This window comes from Cetorhinus maximus, chromosome 12 (genome assembly GCF_964194155.1).
Source record: "Cetorhinus maximus chromosome 12, sCetMax3.hap1.1, whole genome shotgun sequence".
Classification (NCBI taxonomy): domain Eukaryota; kingdom Metazoa; phylum Chordata; class Chondrichthyes; order Lamniformes; family Cetorhinidae; genus Cetorhinus; species Cetorhinus maximus.
The window spans coordinates 104,248,647-104,256,433 of record NC_135890.1 but is presented as its reverse complement, the minus strand read 5'-3'; the positions used below and the strand labels follow the sequence as shown (position 1 = coordinate 104,256,433).

At 40.5% G+C, this 7,787-nt stretch overlaps 1 long non-coding RNA gene across 1 annotated transcript; it reads left to right on the top strand.

The window, feature by feature from the left end:
- The first annotated feature begins 1,842 nt into the window (after positions 1-1,842).
- On the top strand, positions 1,843-7,537 carry LOC144687779 (uncharacterized). The gene is made up of 2 exons (XR_013578207.1): positions 1,843-3,328; positions 7,350-7,537. It is a non-coding gene; the product is annotated as an uncharacterized LOC144687779 (long non-coding RNA).
- Positions 7,538-7,787: the final 250 nt, after the last annotated feature.

Below are 7,787 nucleotides of genomic sequence, written 5' to 3'. Positions count from 1 at the left end.
GACGTGATTTTTAAAAAACAATAGTGCCATGTTCAGCAATTTGTTTGATGTCCTGTGTGCTGTCATCTTGCAGCAACAATGGTATGCAACTGTGATTCCCATTCAGATCAGAGAGCTTCCTCCACAGGCATCTAAACACGATCAGCAACCACTCTGTGGCTCAGACAACAGGAGGCATTGGTGAGACTTTTCAAAAAACTGAACAGCTGAAATCCAAATAGGGGACTGTCTCACCATGAACTTCATACTGTTACTTGTAAACATTTCTCCTCCAATTGGTTATAACAGCACTCTACCAGCCTCTGCTCTGCACCTCAACTTCAGCTACTCCTCAATGATTCCATCCACCTCTGCAGATTTCTGGTAGTTCAATATCTGTGCATTGAACAGGCCTTTAATGCACTTCGCTGGCTTGGGAGGGGGTTCCTAGTGGTTGTTTGCTGCCTCAAGTGAATTTGTGTGACTTGTGCTGCATGAATATGACTGCCAGTTGAGACTGAGATTCAAGTCAAGTCTGTTGGTCAGGAGCCCAGTAGCTTGGAGATGGAACTTTTGATGTAGATGTGTGCTGAGCTATGAACGTGTCATGAGCCATCCTGTTTTGGACCAAACAGTCCATTTTTAAAACTAGAAATGCACTTCTGTGTCTTATGATGTGATGGCATCAGTGATTAAGATCTTCAATGAATTATTATAAACAACAAAACAAATCTTGGAATTCCACCCACGATCCTGTTCCCTTCCCTGACCAATTGTACCCTGTGTCCTTCCACCTATTTTGGTCTTGACATAAAATAACAAATTTACAACTCTCTTTTTGTAACTCCAGGTTGGCTCAGTACTTGACTGCTTGGAGAAATCTGTCAGATTGATGGGAAACTTATCAAATGAATGTGCGTGTGTATGTGTGTGTGAGAGAGATTACATTCATCCATGTCAGGGAGGGAAGAAATGGCAGAGCTACCTAAAACTTTCAAGCCTAAAAATATTAGTGTGTCTGTTAAATATACTCTTTATGGTTGTTACATCAAACTCAAGGGAAAGAATAAGTCATAATACAATTTCCAAAGTAAATAACAAAAGAAAAAGAGTGATGGGTGCAGCAACCGTAGAGTTACTGCGCTGCTTATTCCATGTTGTGGTTGTGTATCGTTTCATTGTGTGTTCAATAATATTAGCAGAGCCTCTCCAGGCAGATGGATCTTGTGTAGTGTACACCAGGGGGCAGCATTACAGTACCTTTGTCAGCTTGTCCCATCACTCCAGTACCAATCCATTATCACCTGGTCTTCTCCTGATAAGGATTTAACATCAGCGAGATCAGTTACTGTAGGTTATTTCATCTTGCAATGTTAATGATATTTTCTCTTTTTTTCCTCTTTGTTATTTTTGTAAAATTTCCTTGAGACACACGCATTTATATTCTATGAAAGTTTTATATGCACAACCTCAAGGAGGTCCTTTTGACCCTGAGCTGAGTTTCAAACACGATACCATAGAAATTGTTAAGAGTGTAAAGTTCCACCTCCACAATACTGCGTGGCTCTGCCTCAACCTTACTTTTATCTCCTCTGAAACTTACATCCATTCTCCTAGACCCAATTTTTCCAAAATTATCAGCCTCCTGAGCTTTACCCTAATAAAAATTAAACTCATTTAAAATTCTGGAACCTACATCCTCTTCCATACTAAATCACAGTCACCTATCACCCTCTCGGCATTGCACTGCCGCCTCCATCCTTGGTGATATCCATTGGCTTCTCGCTTTCCCTAAATCCAAAATCCTTGTTTACAAATGCAGAATATGGCACAACACTCCCAACTGCCCCTACCTCCCACACACACACACACCCCCATTCCCCACGTCTAGCCCTTGGACACTACACACTGCCCTTCTGAAAGTACAACCCTCCTTTTTCTCCTCCACCATGGCTGGCAAAGTTTAAACTATTATTAAGCCATTTCTGCTTTTCTACATTTATCTCTCCACCTTTAAATGACTCCTGAAAATCTACCTCTTTGACCATGACTTTGGTTACCTCCTGAACTCTGACCCTTAACTCCTTCCTGCTATCCATTTCTGTCCTTCCTCCTGCCTTCTCTGAAGTGCCTTGGAGCGTTTCATTACGTTAAAGGTGCTATCTTAACGTGAATTGCTTTTATTACTTGGATTTTTAAAAAAAGAGAAGTGACCATAATGAACAGGATTGCTGATGCGGTTCTAGAAGTGTTTTTATATTATTGTAATATATTGTATTGATGACATTTCCCAGTATAAACCAGCCGAGCTCGTTTTTACAGTGACAGTGGAAACCACTTGCTCATGGGCTCCCACATTTTCCATTGAGACTACTTCTTCTGTGGGTCCACTTGGTTTGCAGGAGACCAGCAGTCAGAAGATCATTTGGGCATTACTCTGCCAGAACCCAAACTGCACTGAAACAGAATGTAGATGCATCTTTTGTCTTTTCTGTTTGAAGATTGTATCCAGTATGAGAGCATTGTATATGCAATGCCAGCTCCTGTTTTCCCACTTCTAGCCATTCATACCAACACTTGTGTCCATCTCCTAGAGTCTAAGTACATGTGCTATTCCCAGGCTGATTGATCAGATGCAATACATTGGGTGGACAGAAAACCAATTCTCAGTGTCAGCGTGGTAAATGTATATTATTGGGTTTACAGCGTAGGAGAAACTACAGCAAGCATATTAACATTTCAAAGCATGTCACACATGAGAAATAGATCATACTTTCAGCTGCTTTTAAGTTGCAATGCAGATTTTCACTTTTCAGTTGGAAGGATGAATGCTGGAAATAGCTGATGTACTGTACCTTCTTCAGCTCCCAACAACTGCCCCGAAAACGTTGCTACTTTTGCCCACTTGCTATGCACACTACTTACCTTAACATACGCCAGCTTGGCTCAATGGTAGCATTCTTGACTCAACGTGAGAGGTTTATGTGTTCAAGGCCACTACAGGACTTAAGCACATATGTTGGCTCTGAGGGTTTGCTGTATTGCTGGAGATGCCACCTAAACTGAACCCTTGTTCAAAAGCAAAATACCGCAGGTGCTGGAAACCTGAAGTAAAACAGGAAATGCTGGGAGTACGCAGCATGACTGGCAGCATCTGTGGAGAGAGAAGCAGAGCATTTCAGGTTGATGACCCTCGACAGAACCCTCATCATCTTGTTCATGGGATGCAAAAGATCCAAGGAAAATCCTTCTGTGTTTGGAGCAGCATTTAACCCTTAGTTGTTTGTGGGACCTTGCTGGGCGCAAATTGGCTGCCTCACTTACCTACATGACAACAGTGATCTAAAAGGTAATTCATCAGTTATGTTAGCTAATGCTGTTCCCATCCTTGATCACTCCTCCTCAGCCTTTTGCTTTTTGTGTGCTTAAGTTACTGTTTTTAAACAAAACACTGCATGACTAAGTGTTTTAGTGCAGGCCTGAATTGCTTGATGTTAAGTCTGTTTTGCCAGTCCTTTCCCTTTCTCTTTTGTCAATGTCTTCAGAGGGTCATGTTCAGTTGGAATGCCTTGACCGTGAGTGTGGCTGCCTCTGTTGTTCTTGTTATATTCTGTTTGTTACAGAATAAGAGCTTCTATGCACGTACCACGTCCCAGAATATCAGATGGAAACTGCATGGTGCTACATACACTCTGTGAGCAGCAGATCATGTACTTGGATCAATTGATGCAAGAATTATTGCTTTTCCAATTCATAGCTTGAACACATAATTCGATTGCATTTGCTGGAGCCAGGCTCAGCAGTCAGATCTGGAGCCATATGTAATTGGGTAGCCAAGACTGCAGCCAGATCCAGAACCCCTCTACTCAGACAGTTTAGAACTGTGGTGAAATCCAGATCCTAATGCACTCAGGGAACCTGTCACTACAGTAAGATGTGTGCTCTCCATGCACTGGTAGAGCCTTACACTGCAGTCAGGCCTGGAACACATGTACTGGGCCTTACGGTCAGACTGTGTACTGGGCCCTGCAGTAAGACTAGTAGCCTGTGTACTCCCAGAGCGAAAAAACAGTGAAAAGTGGGAAATAAGTATACAGGTCTGAACTGGTCCTGTATACCTTAAAATGGAACACCAGCAAAAACTGGGAAATTAGAGTACTGGTCCGAACTGTGGACAGGGCCTTGCAGACAGACCTGAAACCTGTGTACTCGGCACTCCAAACACGCCTGGAGTTCCATGTGCTCAGGAAGCCTAGCATTCCAGTTGGATCAGAACCTATGTAAACGGGGACCCTGACGCGGCACCTGGAATCATAATACATGTGTTAAGGATAGGGTGTGTGTCTCACTGATGGAGTGTAATATTGTACCTGATAAAAGACTTGATGGCTTAATCCAAGGTTCTGTTAGCCTGTTTAAATTATTCTGCTGTGACATTCTTGTGAAGGTTTTAGCAACATGAGAGGTAGATTGGTGTATTAACATTTTCTGAACTCTGGGTCCTGTCTGATAGACCATAATGGTCTTTTCACCCTATGTGATCCATTGATGAACCAATCCTAAATTTCATTCCCATATCTTAAAGCTGATCTCTAAGAAAGCATTTTTATGGGATGTTCATTGAGTACACAAAATTTATAAAATCAATCAATATTAAACCCAAATTTTAGGTATATTTTCTGCCATCTCTGTAAACAAACTTTTGTCAAATGGGCATTATTTTAAACCAATGATCTATTTCTTTATCGTATAGGGAAACTGTACCCCTATGTAAAACGCAGAGCTAAGATAGCTCTCAGACACAACACCTTCGTGAAGTAGAATGACTTCTACAAATAACAACTTGGATTAGTGTAGAGGAGGTTAAAGTTGGATCCATCCTGGTGATTGTTCTCTTCCTGTCAACGTTTTTGGTTGTACTCCAGAACATCAGAGGTCAGGTTTTGAAACCTCTCAGCGATAATTTGTTTAAGTGGTGATGCATGATTTCAGTCTGCTGAATGATTCCTGACCTAAGTTTATTTTGAAAACAGTCCATCTTTTTTGTCTCTGATCAGAGACCACTTTTCTGTTACAATTCTGCACTTGAATTACTAATATTATGGAGTTATGATAGTGATTGAAGGCAGCATTATTGAGTGCTTTGTTTTTGTTTTGATCTTTTTAAGGAGAGTTGTTGAGAGCAAAGACTATGTAGGACTATTTGTGCATGGAATGAGAAGTTTCCTCATGTAGCTAGTTTAAACCTGCTGTTGCACTTTACAATTGGAGAAAAACCAATCATAATACATATCTCTATTGGGGTTTGTAAATTGAGCCCACAGTTTAGTTCAGTGCACCCCATAGTGCACTCACTATGCCACCAGAAAGCATTTGCAAATGTGTTCCAGAGGGTCAGTGCTCTGCAAGAGATGTACTGTCACATTTCCCAGAATGCAGCACAATTGGATAAAACTGCGACTTAAATTTGCACCTAATGATGATAATGTTCCTGGAAATATGTATTTAAACTGACCTCGCAAAATGTTTTGGAATTTGTATAAAGGCCAGATAAATCACAATCGCAAATGTATTAGTTACTCCCCCTCTAGATTATTTTTCAAACATACTCTGGTTAGTGTGCATTGAAACTTCCTTTTAGTATCAATGAAAAGCAGTTTCAGGTATGCATCAACACAAAGAATGACAGAATAACTCTGGACCACTCTCAAGCTGGAGCTCAACTCATACTGCTTTGAGTTACCTCCAATCCAGCGTAAAACTACCTTACTTTTAAAATTTCGTCTAACATTGGAATAAAATGGATGTACCCACCAATTCTCCTAGCCTTGGAAATTGATTTCCCAGTGAGTGGTGCATTGAAACATTTATGGAGAGCTCTATTGTGACTGCACCTTTGTTTCAGTCAGACTGAGGTCAGTCTGCGGCATAACTCCATTGATTGGTTCCAAATCAGTAACTGCACTCTGATTGCAGTCTTGCTCCATTTCTACTCAGACATCGATTTGACAAGTTTTACAGGGCCCAGGAAATTCTGTAAATATTTGATATTGGAGGGTAGTGTCATGAACAAAAGAGATTATTGAAATGAGAGAAAAATACAATTTTAAGAGTTAATAGAGTGATTTGAAAATTAATTCTCTGCTGAGATGTGATGCAGTATGAAATCAACCAAACAAGCAGTCCAGCTAGTGGTGTTTTGAGGCCTGTTTTTAACACATTAATGGTCAGTGATGATGTCGTGCATCTTTAGTGAGGAACTGTGCACACATATGTAGCATTGCAATATTAGTGACAGTAACAATTTATCGACAATTAGCATAGAACTCTTTTCTCCATTCCCAATTTAAAACACTGATTTCACACAAGGGTGAGGGGCAGATTCGAACTTCTGTCATGTTCCTGAAGTTGGCTGAAGTTGAGAACTTTACTCAAAGCTGGGAAGTTGCTCGCTCACCATCTTATTGGGAATGCACCATGGTCAACTTCCCCTAATCACACCCTGACCCTATCAGACCAGTAACTTGTTCAAGAGGCAAGTGTTATTTCCAAATCCAGTTTATTCGCCAGGATTTCAAGTGTAGGTCCAATGGTAATTCACCACTGCCAAAAAAAAAACATTTCTCACACTTGGCAAAACAAAACTGTAAATGCTAGTAACTAAAGTAACAAAATGCCAAAAATATGCAGCAAGCTCATCAGCATCTCTGCGAGAAAAGATAAGTTGATGTTTCAGTTGTAGACCTTTGTCCAAATGTTCACACAGCGGGTCCAAGGTTGCAGTTTGCGTTTCAGGGTTCAGGCTTCCGAGCTGGTGGGGTCAGTGGATAATTATCGACCTAAAAGCAGTGCCTCATCAACCAATACTGGCACACACCTGCTCAACCATTCCAATCTTTAAAATCCTCCCACTAAATGCAGAAAGCAATTTGCAGCAATCCCAAGGGGAGCGGGCCATCTCCCGATCCAGCTTAAAAGTTTGTCCCTCAATGCAACTCATAATAGAAACCCAACCAAATGAAACATCTAACCCAAAACAATGTATGCATTTGACACTTAGGCGATCAGGTTTTTTTTGCCTTTTCTTGAGTTTCTTAATTATTATTATTTCCAAGCAGAAAAACCAGGCCATTTCCTGCTAAGCAATGCTGAATAGAACTGCAATGCTAGCCATGGAGCTCTAGACTGTAGATAATAAAAAAAAGCTGTAAACTTGTATATATCTGATTTTATTTGAATGAGCTGGTTGTCTAAAACCCATTATCTTCCTTTTTATGGTTTATTTATATGTACATATCTCAGTATTTTTTACAGCAGATGCATTTTAATGGAAACCTTTTGATTTGCTTCACACCTGACAAACTGCCTAGGAAGAATTTTAAAAAGATCAGACGAAAGGTGATCAAGACACTTTATGCAAGGCGGACTGAACCGTGCTGACACAGCGCCCATTCTTGTAATGCAGTATACAGTATAAATTATAATATGCAATTAAAAATGTTACAGAAATAGAATTTGGAATACAAAGTTATTACTAAATAAACACATTGAAACTGGCTATTTGAGACTATTTCATGATTGTTATCTTGAACATAACTGATGCCACAAAAATAATTTATGGGGGAGGAACATGTCTGCCTATTAGTGCAATTGATATCAGTTCCATTTTCAGAATGATGCAAGCAGACAGTTCCTATGCTGTCTGTGTCCATAAGTCTGCAGTTTCTGGAGGTGTCCAAGAGTGCACCCTCAAGGTTTTACTCCTGGAGATTAGTGCAGAATATGAATCTGCAAACTCCGAAAATGCA